This window comes from Tamandua tetradactyla, chromosome 8 (assembly GCF_023851605.1).
Source record: "Tamandua tetradactyla isolate mTamTet1 chromosome 8, mTamTet1.pri, whole genome shotgun sequence".
Classification (NCBI taxonomy): Eukaryota; Metazoa; Chordata; class Mammalia; order Pilosa; family Myrmecophagidae; genus Tamandua; species Tamandua tetradactyla.
Window position 1 is genome coordinate 6,664,078 of NC_135334.1, and position 24,885 is coordinate 6,688,962.

The 24,885-nt window shown below is 40.4% G+C and overlaps 1 long non-coding RNA gene across 1 annotated transcript in view; it reads right to left on the reverse strand.

Moving 5' to 3' along the window:
* LOC143643158 (uncharacterized) overlaps positions 1-24,020 on the reverse strand; it is a 102,377-nt gene extending 78,357 nt beyond the window's left edge. The window contains exons 1-3 of the long non-coding RNA XR_013156160.1: positions 23,913-24,020; positions 18,077-18,133; positions 1,778-1,834 (exon numbers count right to left, since the gene is read on the reverse strand). This is a non-coding gene — a long non-coding RNA (uncharacterized LOC143643158). The remainder of the gene's footprint in view (positions 1-1,777; positions 1,835-18,076; positions 18,134-23,912) is intronic.
* Positions 24,021-24,885: the final 865 nt, after the last annotated feature.

Below are 24,885 nucleotides of genomic sequence, written 5' to 3' on the forward strand. Positions count from 1 at the left end.
GCCCCAGCCTCAGGACACAGTGGAGCTCAGTGGGGGAATTTCAACTGGTAAAGAGAGAAAAGAACCAACTGACTAGAGGAGGTGAGCTGCTTGCAAAGAGATTGCTGGAAATGACCAAATCCTGTAGGGATCATTCCTAATTCAGGAACTCTGACAAGAAGAGGCCAGATTGGGGAGAAAAAAATGGGATTTTCAATGGCTTTACTAGGGTAGGCTCAAACCAGAAGCTATGCTATTAAAATGCCACTATTCTTGTCAATCACATTCTTTGGTATTTACCCTCTCAGGCTAGTGAGCCTAGAGAAGGCCTGTAATGTAGGAAATAAAATTCTGAAATTGTTGACCTATGTCGGAAGGAAAAACCAAGGTTTGAAAGTATAGCTTGTTTAAGTTTAATGATACTTGATCATGGAGTACTTAGGCCTGAAAGTTATTTGAACAGACAAAATGTCCCTTAGTGTTGTTTTGTTTATTTACTTATTGCCTAAAGGTCATATGTAAGATTTGGCACTTGGCTATATGATTGACATAACCATGTGAAATTTTCATATTTCTATTTTGGTATTTGTCACGTTATATTTTCTTCATTCACATACACATATGCCTGCCTGTCCTATATGGATGTCTGCGAATCCCCCAGAAGATATATTGAAATCCTTACCACAGAGCATGTGAAGGTGGGTTTATTTGAAAATAAGGTCTTTGCAGTTGTGATTGTGTTATGATGAGGTTATACTGGAGTAGGTGGGCCCTAATCCAGTACAACTAGTCTTCTTAGAAGAAGAATAGATACAGAGAGAGCAGCCCAGGCACAGGGGAAGCTGGCCATGTGAAGATGGATGCAGAGATTGGAATTATGTGACCACAAGCCAGCAACACCAAGTACTACTGGCAACCGCCTGAAGCTAGGAAAGGCAAGGAAAAAATCCTCTCTTAGAGACCTCAGAGGGAGAATGGTCCTGGGGTTAGCTTGATTTCTGAATTCCTGTCTTCAGACCTGTGAGAGAATAAATTTCTGTTTTAAGCCATCCAGTTTGTGGTACTTTGTTACAGCAGCCCTAGGACACTAGACACCATGTGTTGTGATCACTAAATGACAAACATTTTATATGCCTTATGTTACTTATATACTGTGCTCAGAAACCATATGTTTTTAACTTTTATCCCCATTTTCAAGTTTAGAAAAATGAGGCTCAGAGAGATAAAATAAGTTGCTTAAAGCCACATGGCGACTAAGACTTGAACTCTAAAACCAAGTCATACATCTCTGAATGCCATGCATCTAATATGATGAGTGAGGCAGAGAGCCCAGTAGCACTGAGTAGTTGAATAGCACACGATTGCTCTAAGCAATGCAGTTACTCACTGAGAACACAAGATGGTGCTGTAGGCTCACCCACGCAGGGTCTGTTGTAGGTTAAACTGAGCGCACCTGCAGGTCTGGCTCGCAGTTTGAATCCCTTTAGCCACTAAGGCAGAACTTCCAGGAGACTGATGAAAACTGAAGTCAGAAGATGCTGTTTCCCTTGGGTTAGAAGATGCAAATTTACCCAGGACTTAGCTTTTCTGTTTGTAAAATGGGAAGATTAATTCTGTCCCCTTTAAAAAGACAGCGGGAGGGGTAGACAATTGCTCGTAAGTATTTTGCATGTCTCAGTGAGGGATTCTGACAGCAACAAAGGAATCTTTTCATTCATACATAGTACGAATGCCCAGGACAGAAAACTCTCAGAACAGAGAGCACCCCCTCGCCACCACAAGTGGATATCATACTCACCCCATCTCCTGTTTGTCTCTGTTTTCCAGCGCTTCATGGTTTTCCTTGTCAGAAAATCTGCATTAAGAATGAAAAGCACCCAGTGACCACACACATATTCTTTCACATCAGTCTTATTTATCTGAATGATTCCGTGACCTTTTCCTAGAGCTCTTTTTACATCATTTTAAATAAAACTGGTGCATCCCTGAAATATCTTCAAGTTGTTGATTCCATTCTTAAGTGTGGGAACCCCACAGTAGTGAGGCTTGATTAGTCTTTGAAAAGAGTCTTGAGAATCATGAGTCTTGAGATACATATTATATTTGTACTATTTAACAAGCACCCCGCCCCTCCCTTGCTCATGGACAGCTTGGGTTCACTACGATCATAGAATCCATTTGTTGCAGCAATCAAATCTACATCAAATTTGAATTTCTTTTCTTTTCTTTAAAGTATATTTCTGAGCACTGTAACCCCACTCCAAGATACATAGCTAACAGAATGGCATGCATATGTTTGCTAAACGGCATGTTCTAGAACAGCCACAACAGCCACTCTTACCACGAATTTCCCAAATGGGAAACTACCCAAATGTTTAAAGGTAGAATGGATCAATACATTGTGGTATATCCATTCTTTGAAATACTAAACGTGATAAGAATGAATTAATTACAACAACAGATGTGATGTTGGTGAAGGAAAAAGCCAGGCACAAAAGTGCACATGTCTATGATTTTACTACATAAAGTTTAGAAAACTGGCAACACCAATCTATGATTTAGAAGTCAGGAGGGTTGTTAGGCTGGGTGTGGAAATGGGATAGAGATTGGAAGTAGGCAGGAGGGGCCTTCTGGAGCCGAGCTGGGTGTTGGGAAAACATCATCATACTGCAAATGCAAGATTTGTGCACTTTTTTTTTTTTTTATGTTTTACAAAACATAAAGAAGAACGAAGAAGAAATACATTGTTATGTACTCATTGCACCCCACTCCAGGCTTCTTTGCAAAATGCAGTTTGAAGAGTCCAGTGCTCAGAATAGGATCTAAACTTTAAAATCTAAACCCTGGATTCTGTTCACCCTTGTTATAATATTAAAGCCAATTTTAAAAGAAGCGCTCTTTGTGTCTTTAAAGTCCTGTGTGTTTAAAAGATGGGGAGCATTAAAAGCCCAGGCTTCAGTTTTAGTCTTTAATGAGCCCTTGTTTCTGGTCCCCCTTGAAGTTAAACCAGCTTTGTGAATTTGTCTGTAGAACAGCATGCAGCACCTGCTGCTCCACTGTCTTCCCACATTGTTCTGGACTCTGGCCACACACACCACACAGGACACCCAGACCTTCTAAAATAACTGTGCAGTTGTCATCATTGTTTAGGAGCCTATTTTGGAATGTTGGCTTAGCTCAGGGATCTGAGGGGATCCAGGAAGGGCCAGCTGTCAGGAGGTACAGGGGCATCAGGGAGTCGGGGGTGGATAGGAAGTTACGGAGGACCAAGCTGCAGGAGGGGCTCAAAGGTAACCAGTTTTGGACAAGTGTTCAATCTTGGTGTGGGGAATTGGGAAAGAAGGAGGAGAAAGGATAAGGAGGAATGAATGTAGGTTGGGGGAAGCTATGGAAGGGGAGAAAAGGGTGAATGATATACGATGGATTAGAGCTGGAGGAAAAGAGGCAGAAAGAGAAGTGATTGAAAGAGGAAAGGATAGGGAAGTGACGATGTGTGTTTTGGGGCACTAATGGTGTTTTGACATACTGTTAAAGGAGTAATTTCTACCTCCTGGGAGAGCTTGGAGACAGCTGTTAGGAGCTTGCTGTGGGATGATGGAAAAGTAAGTGGGAGCAAGGGGGTGGGGCGTGATGATTAGCAAGCAGCTTAATGTTGAATCCGGTGACATCCTGCCATCTTTAGCGACTTAATAGGTGGTCAGACAACTTCACAGTCTCCAGCACTGAGGAGTTGGCAAAAACAGATCTCCAAGGTGTTGTGGCGGGAGAGAAGGGCAGATGAGCTCTGAAGGGACAAAGGTGAAATTTCTCTCTCTTTGTGAATGTCCTGACTTCACAGACTTGTAGAAACAGGGGTCTCATGAGTAAAAATCTCAATTTCACTGGCTCTTGGACCGAAATGATCTCACAGGATCTCACGCCCATTCAAAGTCTGCACCAAGAATTTGTGAGGTTGCTGTGGTAGACTGAGTTGTGTACACCAGAAAGAACATGCTCTTAATCCCATCCCTGTGGGTGTGAACCCAATGTAAAGAGGACATCTTGAAAATACTGTTTTTAGTTAAGGTGTGGTCAACTAAATCAGTATGGTCTTAACTCTATTGCTGGAAACCTTATGCAAGATAAGCCACTGGGAGGCGCTGGATGCTGGAAGTCAATAGAACTGGACCCGGACTAGAAAGGAGAGGACATTATCATGTGATGGGAAAGCCAAAGAATTCAAAGATTGCTGGCCAGAGCACCATTGACCCCTGGAGGAAGTAAGCCTCTAGCATCTGAAATGACAAGCCAATAAATTCTTGTTGTTTAAGCCAACCCATTGTGTGGTGTTTATCATAGCAGCTGGGAGACTAAGACAGATTCCGTGGGAGAGTGTTATGTGGCCAAGGGTAAATTGGCTCCCGTCGGGCTCTGCAGCTGCAAGGGGAGCTCCCTCGCGTCCCCGCAGTTTCCCGATGTTTGCTCCACCATCGTGCACTGGGCATGTCTACCAATGGGCTGTGCTGAGCTAAGGGGAGGGGAAAAGCTTGCCTCCCCCTGTCTGTCTCCCTCTCTCTCTCTCACACACACATTAGGCTTTAAGAGAGGGGTCCCCGAGGGATGGAAAGATCAAAGGTGATGGTGGAATTATGCAGAGAAGATAGGATTTAACAAATGAATATGATTGATATCTCTTTTAGTCTCCAGTATGTTAGAGCAGCTAGAAATACAAACTTAAAATTGTGGGATTGTAACCCATGTCAAACTCTGCAATCTGTTTTACACTAATTGGGGTACTGTGCTTGGAAATTTATAGCTTTTTAATATATATATTATTTTTCACAAAAAAAGAAGGAAAAAAAGTTGATTGTGATGATAAAAAAATATGTAAGCCTTCTAACATCCTATATTCTGGAGCAGCTAGAAGGAAAAATCTGAGCAGATTGTATGGTAGCCCATGACAAACTCTGGGATCTGTCCTGTAACTACTTGTTGAAGAGTGCTTTGAAAACTATTGCTGTTTTATTTTTTTGTTTTGTATATATGTTATACTATACAATAAAAATGTTAAGAAACAAAAACAAACAAAAAGAATAAAAATGTGTGCCAAAAAAATAAAAAGAGAGGGGTCCCCAAGAAGGGATGCTTATGCTCCACAATTTAACAGAATAAGTGAAACAGCTTTCTTCTGTTGTGTTCAGAATGTGTCCTCTAAGGCTTTGTTCCTGGATAAGCTTAAGCACCCATCATCTTCTTTTCTTAAGATGTGTTCTGGCCCAGAAAACTCCTTAGCGACCCCCTCCTCCCAACATGTAAAAGGATATCCATTGGGCCATCTTGCCAGTATGCCAGACTTGGATCCCTGCATTGGAACTAGCCTCAGTCTAAGCCCAGATTCCCATTTCACTGAACAGCCCAGATGTATTGAGAAAGAGGTCAAGTTTGTCTTCAGGTTCCGACTGTTCTTCCACTTACCTCCTGCCCCTGGTGCCAACTCAGGGCACACTCCATGTTGTGTCCTTTCTGATCTAGTGTTTTGAGTCCCTATTCCTCTCTACCTCATGAATGAGAAAGCTTCCTGCTCTGTATTGCAGTCTCTCAGGATACCCATGTTTTCCAAAAGGACCAGGGAAATGAACTGCTCTGATAAATAAGTTAAAAAGAAAATCTAAAAGAGATGGTTTCCTCTTACCCTGGGCTCTCCATCCCATCTCAAATAAAATGAAATTTTTTAGGACAGTGATGGTCCAGAGAAAAATGCCATCCTTTTGTTTGCCCAACCATAGACTTGACTTTAATAGAAAATTCAGCCGACTTGGAGAGGATGGCAGAGCAAGCTGGGAGAATTTTGGGGGGCCCTCAACTGAAGCAAGATGGGAGTCCGTGATGGCCTCAGGTGGATGCTAACTGAGTGTGCTCACCAGTTTCTCCTTGTTTTGTCAGAATGAGATGCCTGATTGTAATTGTACTTCACAATTTAAGACAATATCAGTTACTATATTTGATCTGAATACTTATTATCTATGTGAGATTTTTTTTGGTAGTTAAATTCTGATATTATTTTAGTTTTTTAAATAAAAATGCTGCATTAATTGTATAGATATTATTTAATTTTTATGAACTAATAATATTTTCCATATACATTTTAAGCCCATGTGTCTTGACTTTTCTTTCTGAAGAAATGTTATTGTGTTATATGATAGGCCAAAAGCTGTCCTACCTAACAGGAATTTGGGGGCTTTCTTAACACAAAAGGAAGTTATGGTTAATTCTGGGGTTACATGGCATCAAGTGCTCTCTGAGTTTATGGCTCTAGGTTATGAGGCCACTGTGTCTTTTTCAGAGACAAAAGAATGTGTGATTTGTCTGCAATATTGACTACCTTTTATTGTCAAGGTTTTATGTTTGAATCTAGATATCTGAAACAGAATTTAGAGAGCAGAGAGGAAAAAATTAAAAAGGAACATGGAGATGCCAAGCAGAAAAAAATAGTTTAAATGGAAAGACTAAAATGAGTTGGATGTCCTTGAAACATCCTTGCTAGAAAGCAAAATGGACTAATTCCTAGGAAAACACAACTTACAAAACTTGGAGCATTAAGAATAAAGGAAGAACAACAGAAATGGCAAATATCTGGATAAATATAATAGGCTATTCTCTTTTTGAGTTCCTTAACATATAAATCTGATGGCTAAAAACAGAATTTGTAATAGTATTTGATGATGTTCTTTAATGTATGTGGATATATAGATGTATGAAACATTATAACATACAGGGGTGAGAGTTAAAAGACCTATGTGGTAGCAACCTTTTTATATTTTACTTGCAGTGGTAAAATACTGATTCTAGGTAGACTGTGAAAAGTTGTGTATATGTTAGAGAAACTATTTAAAAATATAAAGGGCTAGCGTCAAAACCGCAATAGGAAAATTAAAATGAAATAATAAAAAGCATTCAAATATCACAAAAAAGGCTTGAAATGAGAGACAAGCACAAGAAACTGAGGAAACATAAGACAAATAAAAAATGGTAGGCATAAATCCAAATGTATTAATAATTACATTAAATGTAAATGATCTAACTATACCAATTGAAAGAAGAAATGATCAGAATGGAGTTTAAAAATACCTTAACGAAACCATCAGCTTCCTACAAAAAACTCATTTCAAATATTATTGTATAGATAGGTTAAAATTAAAATTATATAAAAGATATGCCATGCAAATTCTAATCAGCCAACACAGATTTCAGAACACAGAAAATTACCCAGGATAAAAAAAGATTAATTTGCCAAGAAGACATAAATGTGCTATGTCTAAATGTGTATGCATCTTAGAGCAGTGCATGTTCTCAGTTCACAATGAAATTAAAGTAGAAATCAATGATAAAATGATAACAAGAAAATCTCCAAATCTCCAAACACTTGGAAATAAGGCAACACACTTCTAAAGAATCTGTTTCCACCTGAAGAAACTAAAAGAACAACAGGAAAAGCAATCAAAAGCAAGAAGAAGGAGGAAAATGATAAAGATAAGAACAGACATTAATGAAATTGAAAACAGAAAAATGAAAGAGAAAATGAACAAAACAGAAAATCGGTTGTTTAAAAAAATCAATTAAATTGACAAATTTCTTAGAAGACTGGCAAAGATAAAAAGAGAGAAGAAATAAGCCACCAACTATCAGGATGAAACAAGAGATATCACTATAAACCCACAGACATTAAGAGGATAAAGTAATATTATGAACAACTTTACACATAGACATTTGAAAACTTAGTTGAAATAGACCATTTTCTAGGAAATTATAAATTACCTAAACTCTTGTAAGATGAAGAAGATTATCTGGATAATTCTATAATTATTAAAAACATTGAATTCTTAGTTAAAAACTTTCTAAAAGAGAAACTCCAGGCTCATATGGTTTCACTGGAGAATGCTACCAAACATTTAAAGAGGAAACAGCACCAATTCTACAAATCTCTTCCAGAAAAGTGAAGAAGATGAAATACTTCCCAACTCATTTTATGAGGCCAGCATTACTCTGATACAAAACAAGATAAAAATATTACATAAAAAGAAAGTTACAAACCATTCCTCATAAACATAGATGCAAAATCCTCAACAAAATTTTTGTAAATTGAGTGCAGAAATTTATAAAAAGAATAATATACCACAACCACAACCAAGTGGGGTTTATATTGGTAATGTAAGACTGCGTCAGTATTTGAAAATCAATCAGTGTAATCTACCATATTAACAGTCTAAAGAATAAAAATCGCATGGTCATATCAATGAATACAGAAAAAAAACATTTACAACATTCAACATCTGTTCATGATAAACTTTTCAGTGAACTAAGAATAAAAAAGAACCTTACAATTTGATCAAAGGCATTTCCAAAAATCCTACAGCTCAAATCATACTTAATCTTCAAAGACTGAATGCTTTCCTCAGTACCAGGGACAAGGCAACATACTCCCATTCAACAGCATACTGGAGGTCCTAGCCAATGAAATAAGGCAAGAAAAAGAAATAAAGATGTACAAACTGGGGAGTGAGAAAGAAAACCATTCCTATTCACAGTTGACATGTAGAAAATCCCAAGGAATCTGCAAAGAAAATGAATGTAGGAGTTTAACAAGACAGCCGAGTATAAAGTCAATACACAAAAATCGGTCCTATTTGTAAATACCGTAATGTACAATTTGAAAGCAAAATTTAAAAATAGAACTTTTAGAATGCTCCAAAAAATGAGGTGCTTAGGCAGAACTTTAACTGAAAGATATCAAAGAAGACCTAAATAAATAAAAAGGCATCTCATACTCAGGAATTGGAAGACTCAACATAGTGAAGTGGGCAATTCTGCTCAAACTGATCTATAGATTTAACACTACTCCAGTAAAAATCCCACTAGGATATTTTGTCAATACAGACAAACTGGTTTAAAATTTACATAAACAAATAATAAGGGGACGAAGGCTAAAATATATTGGGTAGATAGAAGCACTAGTGGGCAATGAGAAGGAGGGGTAAGGGTTATGGTATGTATGAGTTTTTTCTTTTTATTTCTTTTTTCTGGAGTGATGCAAATGTTCTAAAAAATGATCATGGTGATGAATACACAACTATGTGATGATATTGTGAGCCATTGATTATACACCATGTATGGAATGTTTGTATTTAAGATTTAGCAATAAAAATATTTTAAAAATTTTCATAGGAAAGCAAAAGACTAGAGTATCTTCAATAATTTTGAGATTAATAATGTTGGATGGATAATACTGTGATCCAACTTTAATACTTACTATGTAGCTACAATAATCAGAATTATGTAGTGTTGCATAAGGATACACATCATAGTGAGCACAAAAATAAATCTGTACAAATGTGGTCAATTGATTTTCTTAAAATGTTCATAGCAGCTTTATTCACAATTACCAAAAACTGGAAATTCCCCCAATTTCCATAAACAGACTAATGGATAAATTACATCCATAGTAAAAAAAAAAAAAAAACAAACCAAATACTGCTCAGCAGTAAAAACAATGAACTTCTCCTATAGGCATTATTGGCTAACCTCAAAATAATGATGCAGCATAAAGGAAACCAGAAAGAAAAAGAGCAAGCATTTTATGATTCCAATAATAAAATTCTAGAAAACACAAATGAATCTATTGTAATGAAAAGCATATCAATGGTTTCCTGGAGGGTTGGGAAGGGCAGGGAGAGGGAGGTAATAAAAGGACACAACACAATTATGCAGATGACAGATATGTTCATTATCATAATTATGATGATGGTTTCAAGGGTTTATATGTATGTCAAAACATCAAATTTTACACTTCAAACATATGCAATTTATTTCAAGTCAATCATACCGTAATAAAGGTTTAAAAAATGGTTCAAAATAAAAATCTGCCACTGTTTTTGGAAAGTCAGATTTGATAACCTTTTATTGACTCCACCATCTATCTTCTCATGCCTTGGGAGTGGCAGACTTGCATCAGTGGCAGTGAATATTGGGGTGCAATTAAGGCTGGTTCCTCCTTAGTCAACAGAAATGCTGGCTGGGTCACAAAGCCACATGCTTGAACTGCAAAATCTCCCTTCTCTCTATGCTTGTTTTCCTGCCTGTGCACCTATTGTCTGGAGGTGAATAGCCCAGAGAGGCTACGGGAATCCACAAAAACTTTAGATAATTTTCTATAACGGTGATCTCTGTTACACAAGATGCACAGGTCTGGAGGTCTTGAGAATTTCTATATGTATGGATCCCATACAGTAGTCATTGGAACATTTGTGGATGCACTTTTAGAAGATGCACCTGGCATCAAGTTTGCTGCAGTCACTTCTGTTCTATTAATCCAGAATTTCTGTACCAATTATGGTGCTCCCCAGCCTCTGTAGTCTTACAATCAGTGACAGTAGCCCTTTGAGTTCTGGCCATCAGGGCACATGGGTCTTTTTCAGATTCTGCTGAACAGTGCTGGGCATTATGTGATATCCCTGTGAACATGGGGGAAACTCCATGCTGCTCCCAGAAGTACTGGATATTGTCACAACTGCCCCCTCCTCAGGGTGATCTCTGAAACGACCCCCCCCCCCACATCCCTGGCCTCTAGGCCACAAATTAAGACCTCTAAACCTTGCAGCCTTTTCTAGGAGCCTTAAGCAGCAATGAAAATTAGGTCAAAAACCAGAAAGAAGGCTATTTTCTGTTATTGTACTGCCACCTGTGAGGCACTCAGAGCTTTGGATCTCCCCAAAAGTTTCTCACCCCTTCTTACTGGCAGAGCCCAATTCTGTTTTCAGGCCACCCCACCCAATGCCTAGACCCACCAAGATTAAAAGGTGCTTAAGGAACAAGGCCTTTATTATTGTACAAATCATAGCAATGGTTGGCAGGAAGTTCTCAGTTTGGTGACTTGGAGGCTGGAAAAATTCATCACAAGCATCTTGAGAGAATAGCAATACCCCCCCAAAATGTTGTCCTCTGCAAGACACCACAGAAGTTACACTGGGTTCTCTATATCCAAACTGGGTAAGGTCCATGCTCTAACTAGTCAGGGAGAAGGGAATTAGGAACCCCTAAAGTGTCAGGCGAGTAGGAGAGAACAGAGGTCTGCTACCCCGATGCATACTAAGCAGCAGAGCTGACAACTGGACAGGCACAGCTGCACAGGTGCAGATTTGCTGTAGCAACTGGCAAAGTTCTGGGAGAGTCAGAACATGCAGCACAGCCCCTCATGGTGTCCCACACACTACCTGGAACTTATGAAGAATCTCTTCACTGTGGATGTTAGATATATGAGGTTCCATATAGGTAGATGGAACTAATAAAGGCTCTCTTCCAGTATTTTTATCCTGAAAGGGAACAGCAGTCTTGGCACATCTAGGACTTTCTGCAGTATAAATTCACTGGTGTTGAATGAGGCCAGAGTTTTGGGTAAGATTTCCCACATTCACTGCACTCATAAGGTCTCACTCCAGTGTAAACTCTCTGGTATCAATGAACCTGGAGTTGTGGGTAAAGAATTTTTGACATTCAATGCATTGCTAAGACCTTTCTCCAGGATGCACGTTGTGGTGCTGAAGGAGATTAGACCCTCAGGGGCAGACTTTTCCACATTCACTGCATTCATAAAACCTTCTCTAATACAAACTCCAATGCTGAACAAGTGCTTTATTTATTTTTTTTTTTGCAGCCAAAGGCTATGTTGCATTCTCTCCACTGTGAAAGATGCTCCACACTCTCTGCCTTATTTTTTTTTCCTTCTCCACAGTGTGAGGTGATGGAGATGTTCCAAGCTGGTCAGGAAATCCTCCCTGCAGGAAAGAGGGCTTCCCTGACTCATGGAATTTGCAGCTGGTCACAAACAAAGCCCTGCCTCCTGCCCCCCACTTCCCACCCCTTGCTCCTGAAGGGTGCTGGTCCTGGTACTGGCAAAGTTTTGCACTGAAACAGAATCGTTTTTCACATGCCCCATGTATGTATGGTTTCTGCCTGAGATGTTTTCCTTGGTGCTCAGCCATGTGTAAAATGCCTTTAAGACTGGGCCACACAACTTACAGAGGTGGGCCTTCTATGGAGACCAAATTGCTAGCGAGTCCTGACCTGTGACACTCTTACAAAAACACTCTGCTCAGAAGGTGTCACTTTGTCCTCTGCTCCACACCAACAGCCTAGCAAGGTCACAAACACAAAGTTCTCCACTGTGGTATGGTGTCTCTGAGCCTTATCAAGGAGACCCCATGCCTCCCAGGGGAAGTACACAGCCATGTCCCTAAAGGTCACACTGTGTAGGTTCCAAAGGCATTTCTGCAGCTGCAGGATCCCGAATCGGGTCCATCAGTGCCACTGTCCCATTGAAGTCTGTGGGTCAGGTGCAAGATCAGGAGCTGAAGGTGACCTGGGTGGCAATGCCTCTGACTCTTAGACCTGCCCTTGTTCATTGGATGTCTGTGTGTGCCTTCTCAGTTCTGCCACGTTGGTCTGGATCCAGAATTCTTAGAACTATGGTCTGGCCAGTTGACTTTTTACAAAGACATTACAACAATTCAGTGGAGAAAGGGTTGTCTTTCAACACATTCTATTAGAACAGCTGGATATCCTTATGCCAAAAAAAGAAATGAACAAAAATCACCTTGACCTAAACCTCACACCTTACACAAAAATGAACTCAAGAGTAATGACAGATTTAAATGTAAAATGTAAAAATCTAGGAAAACACATAGGAGATAGGAGAAAACCTTTGTGAATAGGGTTAGACGAAAAGTTCTTAGATATGATACCAAAGCATGAAGCATACAAGAAAGAAAATTGGTAAATTGGTTGTTTTAGTTTCCTGCTGCTAAATCAAATACCATACAATGGGTTGGCTTAAACAACAGGAATTTTTTGGCTTATGGTGTGAGGCTAGGAGAAGTTCAAATTTGAGACATCAGCAAGACAATGCTTTCTCTCTAAAGACTGTGGCACTCTGGGGCTGGCTGTTGGTGATCTTTGGGCCTTTTCCATCACATGGCAATGCACATGATCTTGTCTCTTTTTTTCTCTTCTGGGTTCTGTTGACTTGGTGGTTGATTTCTGCACTCTTGATTTGATTTCATTGGTTGATACTTCTATCTTTGTGCCAGTATCAGGCTATTTTGACCACTGTGGCTTTATAATAGATTTTAACATCAGGGAGTATTAATCTTCTCACTTTGTTCTTCCTTTTAATGATGCTTTTAGCTATTCAGGGTCTCTTTCCCTTCCAAATGAATTTGGTAATTAGCTTTTCCAAATCTTTAAAGTAGGTTGTTGGAATTTTGATTGGTACTGTGTTGAATCTTGTAGACCAATTTGGGTAGAATTGACACCTTAACAATATTTAGCCTTCCTATCCATGAGCAGGGAATGTCTTTCCATCTATTTACATCTCCTTTGATATCTTTTAGCAATGTTATGCAGTTTTCTGTGTACAAGTCCTTTACATCTCTAGTTAAGTTCATTCCTAAGTACTTGATTCTTTTAGTTGATGTTTTGAATGGATTTCTTTTCCTTAATTGACTCCTCAGCTAGATCATTGCTTGTGCATAGAAATGTTACTGATTTTCACACATTAATTTTATATCCCACCACCTTGCTGAATTTGTTTATTTGCCCAAGTGACTTTGCTGTAGATTTCTCAGGATCTTCCAAGTATAGTATCATATCATCTGCAACTAATGAGAGTTTTACTTCTTCCTTTCCAATTTGGATGCCTTTTATTTCTTTGTACTGCCTGATTGCTCTAACTGGAACTTCTAGCCCAATGTTGAATAATAGTGGTGACAGTGGGCATCCTTGTCTTGTTCCTAATCTTAGGGGGAAATCTCTCAGTCTCTCTCCATTGAGTACAATGCTGGCTATTGGTTTTTCATATATGCTGGATTTTGTCGAATATTTTTTCAGCATCAATCAAAATGATCATGTGATTTTTCCCTTTCGATTTGTTAATGTGCTGTATTACATTAATTGATTTTCTCATGTTGAATCATCCTTGCATTCCTGGTATAAACCCCACTTGGTCATAGTGTATAATTCTTTCAGTGTGTTGCTAGATTCGATTTGCTAATATTTTATTGAGAATTTTTGCATCCATGTTCATTAGGGAGATTGGCCTGTAGTTTTCTTTTCTATGGTATCTTTACCCAGTTTTGGTATTAAAATGATATTAGCTTCATAAAATGAGTTAGGTAGAGTTCCTTTTTCCTCAATATTCTGGAAAGGTTTGAGCAGGATTGGTATTAGTTCTTTTGAGAATGCTTGATAAAATTCCCCTGTGAAGCCATCTGGCCCTGGGCTTTTCTTTGTAGGAAGATTTTTGATGACTGATTGAATCTCTTTACTTGTGATTGGTTTGTTGAGACCTTCTATTTTTTCCTGAGTCGGTGTAGTTTGTGTGTCTCCAGGAATTTGTCCATTTCATCTAAGTTGTCTAGTTTGTTGGCATATAGTTGTTCATAGTATCCTTTTATGGTTTCCTTTATTCCTTCAGGGTCTGTAGTAATGCACCCCTTCTCATTTCTGATTTTGTTTATTTGCATCCTCTCTCTTTTTTCCTTTGTCAGTCTAACTAATGGCCCATCAATTTTATTGATTTTCTCAAAGAACCAACTTTTGGTTTTATTGATTTTTTTTCTATTGTTCTTTTGTGCTCCCATTCATTTATCTTTGCTTTAATCTTTGTTGTTTCTCTTCTTCTATTTGCTTTGGGTTTAGTTGGTTGTTCTTTCTCAATTTCCTCCAGGTATGCAGTTAACTCCTTGATTTTTGCTCTTTCTTGTTTTTTAATATAGGTGTTTAGGGCAAAAACATTTTCCTCTCAGCACAGCCTTTGCCACATCCCATATGTTCTGATAAATTGTATTCTCATTTTCATTAATCTTCAGATAGCTACTGATTTCTCTGGCAATTTCTTCTTTGATCCACTGGTTGTTTAAGAGTGTGTTATTTAATCTCTATATATTTGTGAATGTTCTCATTCTTTGGTGATTATTGAGATCCAGCTTCATCCCATTGTGATCAGAGAAAGTGCTTTGAATAATTTCAATGTTTTTAAATCTATAAAGACCTGTTTGTGCCCCAGCATATGAGCTATCCTGGAGAATGTTCCACAAGCACTAGAGAAGATTATACAACCTTGCACTTTGGGGTGCAATGACCTATATATGTGTTAGGTCTAACTCATCTATCAAGTTATATAACTTCTCTATTTCCTCATTGATCTTCTGTCTGGTTCTTCTATCTGTAGAGGAGAGTGGTGTTTTTAAGTCTTCTACTATTATTGTTAAAACATCTATCACTTCCTTCAGTTTTACCAATGTCTGTCTCATGTGCTTTGGAGCTCCTTGATTGGTAGCACAGACATTTATGATTGTTATATCTTCTTGGTGAATTGGCCCTTTAATTAGTATATAGTGTTCTTTTTTGTCTCTTATGACATCTTTACTTTTATAGTCTATTTTGTCCTATATTAGGATAGCTACTCCTGCTTTCTTTTTGGTTACAACTTGGGTTCAAAACTTTTTTTCCATCCTTTCACTTTCAATCTATTTGTATCCTTATGTCTAAGATGAGTCTCATAATCAGCATATAGCTGGATTATATTTCTTAATCCATTCTGCCAATCTGTATCTTTTAATTGGTAAATTTGGTCCATTAGTATTCGAAATTATTACTGAAAAGGCGTTTCTTGATTCCACCATCTTATCTTTTTTATTTTATTTGTCAGGTCTATATATTTTTTCCCCTCTTTCTCTTTGTTGAATTCTTTAAATTACCCTTAGTGGTACTATTCAATTCTGTGCCCTCCTCCAGACCTCCCTCCCTCTCCTATCTTTTTTTTTTTTCATCCAACAGAACTCCTTTTAGTATTTCTTGTAGGAGTGGTCTCTTGTTGACAGATTCTTTCAGGACTTCTTTGTCTGTGAAAACTTTAATCTCTCCCTCAATTTTGAAGGATAATTTGGCTTGGTACAGAATTCTTGGCTGGAAGTCTTTCTCTTCCAGGATCTTGAATGTACCATACCACTGTCTTCTCACCTCTAAAGTGCTGGTTGAGTAGTCTGAACTCAGTCTTATGTGGTTTCCCTTGTATGTAGTAGCTTGTTTTTCTCTTGCCATTTTCAGGATTTTCTGCTTGTCCTCAACATTTGACAGACTGATTAGTATGCATCTTGGTGAACGCCTATTTGGATTTATTCTGTTTGGAGTTCATTGGGCTTCTTTTACTTGTATATTTATGTCCTTTATGAGGGTTGGGAAGTTTTTCCCCATTATATCCTCAACTACTTTTCCAAACCCTTTACTCCTCTCTTCTCCTTCTGGGACACCAATGATCTTATATTTATGTGCTTTGCTCTGTCTATCATTTCCCTGAGATCCAATTCAATTTTTTCCATCTTTTATATGCCATTTGCTATTTTGAATCTTCAAAGTCAGTTATCTTGTCCTCTATATCATTTATTCTTTCTTCTGTCTGTCCAAATCTAGCATTGTGTGTCTCTAGTATGTTTTATATTTGGTCAACAGAGTCTTTAATCTCTGTGATATCTGCTATTTTTCTATTTATTCTTTCAAATTCCTCTTTATGCTCTTCTACTGTCTTCTTGATCTCCTTTATGTCATTTGCTATCCCACTTATTTTATTAAGTATAGTTGTATGAACATCTTTGATTAGTTATTCCAATGTCTGTGTCTCCTTCGGTGTTTTAATTTGTTCATTAGGCAGGGCTATATCGGTCTGCATTGTGATGTGCTTAGTGATATTCTGCTCTCCTTATGGCATGTAAATATCTTGATTGACTTACTTTGGGAATTGATTTATTTCAGTAGTCAAGGCCTTGTGTTTGCAGGATGGTTGTACAGCAAGGAGCAGGGTACGGGGTGGGGCACTCAGTTCGGTGATTTTTTTCAGGGCAGGTATAGGCACAGGTTGGGGATGTTATGCTGATGCTTGTGAAAGTGGGTGCCCAGAGACCAGGAAGGATGTAGCTGTGCAGGTGCATCAGTCTGGTGGGCGTGACCCTGATGTGTGCTGGTCTAAGGCACGGGGCCCTTTGTGCATAAGCATACAGCTGTGGCAGCAGGTCAGCATTATACCTTCGTGGATTGGGGGCAGATGTGACCCAGCTGCGCAGATTGCCACTTTCTCAGAGCTGGGAAATGTGGCTGAGGGTCATGCACATGTGCAGTTCTCGGAATGCTGTAAAGTGTGGTTCCCCGAGGTGAATGGCTTGACTGGGGGCCTTACGCAAGCGTGGGCCTAGGAGTGCTGTAAACAGATGCGCTGAGCTCAGGGGTGGGTGAGATGAGGCTGTGCAACACTATGGGGGGGGAAGGGGGAGGCAGGGGAGCTTAAATATGGAGGTTAGTGCTTGCAACCTTTATGCGCTGGCAACAGCCTACAGGGAACAGGGAGGGGGAGGTAGTGCTTGGGAGGATGTAGGAGAGGTGGGTTGGGCTACACTTGGGGTGGGGGGGTTGAGGCAGGTGCATGCACTGGGGGTTGGTGGGGTGAGGGTACCTGAAGCGCAGGGAATGGGAGCAGGTGATAGGGCTTGGGTGCATGGGGTGTGGCTTGAGTCGCCGGTCATGGGGGCTGCACTGGTGAGGGCAGCGCACCCAAGGAACATGGCCTGATTTACCTCCTAGTCCCCGGCTCCCATCCGTACACTCCCACAGGCTCCATGGCTCCATGCCAGGCTCCAGCTTTCTGCCTCTCAGTTCCTTGGCTTCCGCAACCAGGGCTGCTCCATGTGGTGCAGAAGGCTCTCCCAGGTCAGCCGTGCTCCCAAATCACTGCCTCAGTTGTCCTCCTGTCCCTTCTCTAACTTTTCCATGGAGCAGGGCTAATCTCAAGCTACTCTGTTCAGACTTCTTCCCAGAAGTCCTGAAACTTTAGTTTTTACTGGTGAAAATGAAAGAGCATCTTTAGAAGTGTCTACCATGAGACAGACATTCAATAAATGTTAATGGACTGAATTTAGTAGAATTATATTTCTAGACCCTCTGCCTAGACATACATTGTCTTTTGGGGAAGGGTCAGAATTAACCTTTCTAGGTTAAATCCAGTCTATTTTTAACATACCTCAGAGGGATTCCATCTTCTCACTTGACATACCCATTTCAGAAACATCTCACAATTCTAAGAATAAGGAAAATATTTTTAAGTTAAATTTTTATGTTGTACTTTTATTGCTTATTTGTTATATATATTATCTGATTTACATTATACACATTTCATTTTAACTTTATACACATTGTTTTGTTTAACTTTTGCTACAATCTTGGAAGACCTCTAATTCGTCCAGGCCATTTTACACATGAGGAAAAAGAGAGGTTCAGAGATGTTAAGGCATTTGCCCAAGCTCACAGATCTAGCAGGAGTTTGGCTTCAGTTGTCTAACACTTAAGTTTATGTTCTTTTCAGCATACCCTGCTGCCTTATCACACTCTCGCCTCAGTACAGAGGAACAGAATATATTATTGAAATTGTCACTACCAATTTTTCTTTTATGCCCATTGTCCTAGGAAGAAAAAAAGTCTTCTATTTCCACTTTCTGTTTTCCTTTCACCAGTACACTTGCAATAGGCAGAATACTGACTAAGCAAACTAAAAGTACCTGCAGAAGAGTTGAGTTGGTGAATCAGCATGCTGGAGAGTGTTCAGTAGGTGGCGCTGTTCCCATGGTATTGTAAAGACGCCACCAGCCAGTCACCAGGGGGTGCTGGGTTGCCTGCCCTGGGGAAGGATTGCCACTAACAGAGCTCCTTCAGAGGTCTCTTTAGCACTGGCACAAGAGCCAATAAATCTGTTTCCATGTCCTCTTTTCATTTAGCGTGGGATGTGCAGTCCTATCACCTTTCGTTTTTCATTCAGCCAGAGCTCTTAGATTTAGAGACTGATTGACCAAGATTAGTGGATTAACCTGACATCTCCAGGTTTATTCTCCTAGACAAGTACAAAACTGTGCAGGGCTCTGCCAAACCAACCTCTGGGCAAAGTCCATCTCCTCTCCTCCTTTCCTCTTATCTTTCAGGATATATCCTTGACCCTACACATCCTGGATCCCAGAGAGTTTTACAAGAGTGTTCTTGTTTTTCCCCTCTTACCACTCTGAGAGGTGAGAAGGTTCCAGGTTTTGAAAAAAGCCCAGGTGTGAAAGGGTATTCTGAGCAGTTAATATGTACTGATATGTAGAAATTCCCAGCCCCAGTCTGCATTTGCCCCTCAACAGAGACTGTTATCTAGACACAAATCCGGATCCTAGTAACATGCCATCACACTGCAAATACGAATTTCTTTTGCAAATTTTTCTTTACAAGGGTAAAAGGAGCACACTCCGTTTCCCCATTCTTGCCAAGTTAGCACCCTGGAAATCTCACTGGGGAAAGAGCCTAGAGGATGTATGATGTCAGTCGGAGGTGAATGTTGGGAGCTGTGGGGTAAGATTTTTTTTTGGATTGAGGACATCCTTCTCACGACTGGGCAGAGAAAAGAATCTGCTGAAAACAGAGGCTTAGTTAGATGTTACCGCCACAGGTGAAGGCAGCGACTTCATGGGGTACAAAAGGTCTTTTATTTACTGCAATGGGGTTTTGACTTTTAGAAGGGTTATCTCTCTCAAGCTGGGGCAAGAAAGGAAGAAAGAAAATCGAGCATAGAAAATGAAGGGATGTGAACCTGGCGGAGGTGGGTCAGTCTGAGGTATTAGAGAGGAAGTGAATGAAACTTCGGGGAAAGAGGAACCTGAGAAACTATCTCCCAGGAACCTTTGCCCAGTCCTCAGGGTGGTGCTGGAGGGGCAGGAAGGGAGGGAGTGCACCGCTGCTGACTGTCTCCTTAGTCATGTGACAAAGGTTCTCTGTGCCTGAGGGAGCACCATGCTGGCCCAGGAGACAGGAACGCAGGGAGAACACGAGGCCAAGCAGACCTGAGTTCGAATCCCTGACTACCACCTCTGAGCAGTTTGACTATAGACTGAGGCTAGCTTCACACTTGCAGAGCATGCTGTGAGTCCTAAATGAGATGAGTCTATGTGAAACTAGGAACACAGTGCCTAAGAGCTGATCTACAACCAACCGCAGCGATTATTCTAGTTCGCTACCCTCGTTCGGCACCTTGGCTCAACTTGGTAGAATTAATTCAGAGAAAAGAATATATCTTACTATCCAAATCAGAGCACATAGAAAAACTGCCAAACTTTTACCCAGTTCATGTTCACAGTAAGAAAAGTGTTGTGCAAAGCACTGTGGGGAGAAATGCAGGAAGAAGATCCACACACTTTAGGCAAAATAAGGCGGGAGACGCAGCAGGTCTTAGAGAGGAGTGCAGCCTGCTCTGTGCTCTTCCCCACAGGCGGCCTGGGTGCCTAGTCCCTTGCACCTTTCACCCCTGGGCAAACTCCTGGGTGTGCCTTCCACCATTTCTAGGCACTCTTGCTGTGCATCTGTAAAGCTTGTTTCTTTCTTTGAAGATTCCAGATAATTTAGACCAAAGAAAGGACTTTGAATGAAGTCCTTGACTACCTCCGATTTTACAAGAGCTGAATTAACAGAATAGTTCTTTAAAAACATTACTTTACTTCTCTCCTATTCATTTTCTCTATCTGCAGCCTTTGGAACTACTGTAGTTCCCTGAACCAATGCTTGGTGAATGCTTGTACACCTATTCAGGATTTCCCAAAGCATTACCGCCTCTATAATGCCTTTGCTGAGCTCCTTGGGAGATCTATTTCCTCTTCATGTTTCCTTTTATAGATGCTTATTCCAAAATCTGAAACTTTCATTGCACATAATCACTCACTTACCAGTCTCTAGCCATGATGCTGTCATCCTTGAGGACAGAGATCATGCCATATCCATCTTTGTGTCTCCAGCCTGTAGCCTAGGAGCAGAACCCTGCCTACAGCAGGCACTCAACAGATGTTTGTTGAGTCAATGAATGATACACTTCACTTTGCATTAAGAAAGAATTTACATAACCCGAAGATTTTCATGAAAACCAAACCAAGCTGGTTTTCTCATTAAGTAATAACGCCTTATTTCCTCCTCCTCAGCCCCTGGTAATCTTTAATCTATTTTCCATCTCTATAAATTTATATATTCTAGATCTCCCATGTAAGGGGAATGATACAGCATCTGTCCTTTTGGGTCTGACTTCTTTTATTCAGCATAATGTTTTCACAGAAGAATAATATTCCATTGTATGGATAAACAAAATGCGGTATATGTGGTATATCCACATTTTGCTTATCCATTCATCTGTCGATGGACACTTGAATTGCCTCCATGTTTTGGCTATGGTGAATAATGCTGCTGTGAACATTGGCATACAAATATCTTTTCGAGTTCCTGTTTTCAATTCTTTTGGGTATATCCCTGCTGGTTTTTTGTTTGTTTGTTTTAACTGTGGAGAAGTGCAAAAAGATCAGGTCTCTCCCAGAGTAGATAGCTGGGCTCTGCGATTCAGCCTCACCCTGGGTCTGCTAAGTCAGCAGATGACCGACTTCGGGGTCAGTCAGTTCCATTCCTCCAAGTGCCTCCTGTTTCCTCTGGAACTCTGCAGAGGCTCTATGTTTAATCCCAGCCTAAAAGAAAAATGCCTTCCCCTCTGCATCCAGACCAGAGAAAGAGGATTATTGCCTCAGAGGACATCCAGTTATTGTTCGCCTTAGAGCTATTGGGAACACAGTCGGGATTTTCGTCTCCTCCAGGCTCTATCTTTACCTTTTGGGTAGACTCAAATCAAGCTGAGTCAATTTTGTGTGACTTGGTGGGTGAAGGACCAGCTGATGGCAAGCCTGCTGGCTTAGTATGCCCCTGGCAGAGTGCTATGGCAGTGGCCCCAAGCCTAAGAGTGCATGAGATTCATCTGAGGAGCTCATTAAAGTTGGACAATAGGGGACCTCATACCAGTGATTCTGATTCAGTCGATCTGGGATGATGCCCAGGAACCTGCATCCTAAACAAACAAAACCTGGGGGTTCCAATGATGGTGGTTCTTGGACCACATTTGGAGAAAAATGAATGGAGGGCACAGCAAATAGAGATGTTGCTAAAGAAGGTAAAACAGCCAACGGTGGACGCTGAAACAGAGGGAGTAATTCAGAGTGATCCATGGAGCTGAGTTAGAGAATATTAATTAAAGAAAACGCTCAGACCCCAGGCTCAAGAATGCCCAGTACGAGGACTTTGAGCTGGATTCTAAGGATACCTGAGTCCTCTGGATCTGCCATGGACGGAATGCTGATGGTTGGTGATAATTACAGAATGATGGCCTGGGATCATTCCTACTCCACCAAAGCCAGTTTCATGTTGATCTATTTTAATATATTGGGGTTCCAAATAAGATTTCATTGGAAAAGTGGGTACTGCAAAATGCAATTAAAGCTTCATTAGCTTAGAGACACAGTCTGTCCTGGGAAATACCTTAATCTCCATGGATAATTTTAGAGCAGTGTTCCGTCAGGTCTACAGTGTTCTACCTGTAACCGTAGGACAACTTTGGACAGGGGGCCTATAATTTCTCTTGTGTTCCTTGTTTTCTCCCCTAAAGTCAATTGTTTCCTATTTTTTGTGGCTTCTTATTCCATTTGAGAATTATATGAGAGTTTGGGACCTTCGCTGAGAAAAATGCACAAATGCCCAGTAAACCTGGGCATTCCGTTTCAGTGCGGTTCATCAAGTCCATTAAGCTTTGATTTTTCTTACAGTAGTACCAGCATTATTTTTTACTTCAAGTCTTCTCAAATAGATTGTAAAACTCTTGAGGGTAGAAATCGTGTGTGTTCTACAACAGCGGTCTCTAAGATGGGAAGGATGAGATGACTAAGGTAGTATTAGAAGAAAATATTATAACATATACTTACTTTTAATCTTATTCCTTTTCAATTTTTATTTTCTGCCTGTTTTATAATGTAGATTATGTTACTGAATAGTCCATATTATTTAAATAAATATACTTATATTGGGAATGCATGTTAAAAACTTACTGATAAATATAAATTGGTTTAGAAAATTGAGCATACCCTGCCTTACAGGAGTTCATGTTTCTTTGACACTCTGAGCATTTTTCTAGGCATTGGGGATATATAAAAAAAACAACAACATAGTCCCAACTCTCAGGGAGCATATAGTTCATTCTTGTACATAGTAGGTGTTTAGTTTTGAACGGAGGAGCTGAGATTTGAATCTTGTTTATTGACTCCAAGTTAGTAACTCTATGATGATTTCATTATTTCAAAAAAGGTCTCCTGTTGCATATTTAGAAAGTAGCTCTTCCTAACCTTATATTTTTTGATGCATTATGTGGCTGCCACCTTTGGAAAAAGTGTCCCATAGAATGGATATGCTCAACCTGGTAGGAAATCTGAAGAATCTCATATTTTAGAATCATTTTAAGTAAAGGGAAATATCAGTAGTAATTCTAGAATTTTTATATGGAAAGGGCTTAGGAATGACGGTCTCAGAAGTTTGAGTCTAGGGGACATAAGCTGAGAACACGTTGGTATAGTAGTCCCATTGCTGTTACTTAGATTTTGTTTATTTGAGGCAGTTTTAGGGAAATGATGGAGATTATGGGGTGGGGCTGAGAGTCATTATTCTAAGCCACTTCTCACTGCTGTCTCGGGATCTCATGAGAAACTGAAATACAGTTTTGAGGAAAAGGTAACCAAATGGAGAGAATAGGGCAGAGGAGGTGAGATGAGAACTTAGGTGAAGAGAGAACAGGCTGGCTCTGCTGGAACTTCCCAGCAGCACAGGGTATCAGACCAAAAAAGAGAACTTTTTCATAGCAACTGCCAGACCGGGACCATCTCTCACCAGCTGTCAACGATTTATTAGTGGTATCCTAGTGAAGCCAAAGGAAGGGGGAGGGAAAGCAGACAAATGGAGAGGGGAAAAAAAATCGTGTTAATTACCAGTCCATTTCCATGATGCAAAGGTGACCCAGTCTGTCATCTCCTTCCTCGGGGCTGATGTTTTGCTTGGTCTGACATTTACAGAGCGCCCTTCCAGCCCGGCATCTGTTGCCCCCATTGCCATGGAGACAGCAGCTGCAGCGCCGTCTCCTTTGAGAATGCGTCGTCCGAGATTTCAGGAACCATTTTGGAAGCATTTGTCTCGACAGTGCCTGCTAATCTCCCTTTCATTTGTAATTATTTTATCGCCTTGATTCTCTGCTTTGGCCTCATTCCCATAGCTAACTCGACTCCGAGACTCTGGGGTCCGTGGGGAGGTGTCAGCCGCCCAGCACGGTCTGGGTGGAGATGAAAGGGAGTGGAAGGGAAAGTCTTACCAGCAGCACTGCGACCTTCAAACAGGCCCTGTCTCCTGTAGGCAGCCCCGGGAGGGCCTGCGCTGATTGAAGTAGCCCGAATTATGAAGCCCAAAGCCTTTGAGGCCAGCCGCTCCATCTAGGCCAAGAATAATTGAACAAATAGTTTATCTGGCTAACCAACAGCTGTAGGGCCTCGGTGATTTTGAGAGGATTAGGGTTAAGCAGTGAAAGGATACTCCCACAGGATCCTTCAAATCCGCATCCTGAATTCTACCAGTGAAGAACACATGTTGAAACCCTGAAATTGCTTTTTAAGTCCATTTCTGTTCCTTCCCAAGTGACTCTATTCAGTGTCTCCAAGAATTTTAAGTGGCAGAGGCAACCAACCGTCTTTGGAGCTCCTGCTATTGGGTTCCTTTCAGTGGCCGCCTTCAATTCCTCCAAACCTTGTTTCATCCCAGACAGCTCAGATTCATGTGGAAATTCTGATCACTCTGGGAAGTGCCTTGGGGTTGGTGCCTTTCCTGACGTCTGCATTGCTGCAGCTGTTGTAGTGTCTACGGGAAGTGCAGGGGCCAAGTTCAGGTTAGGATGAAAGCAGAGTTAGGAGGGTG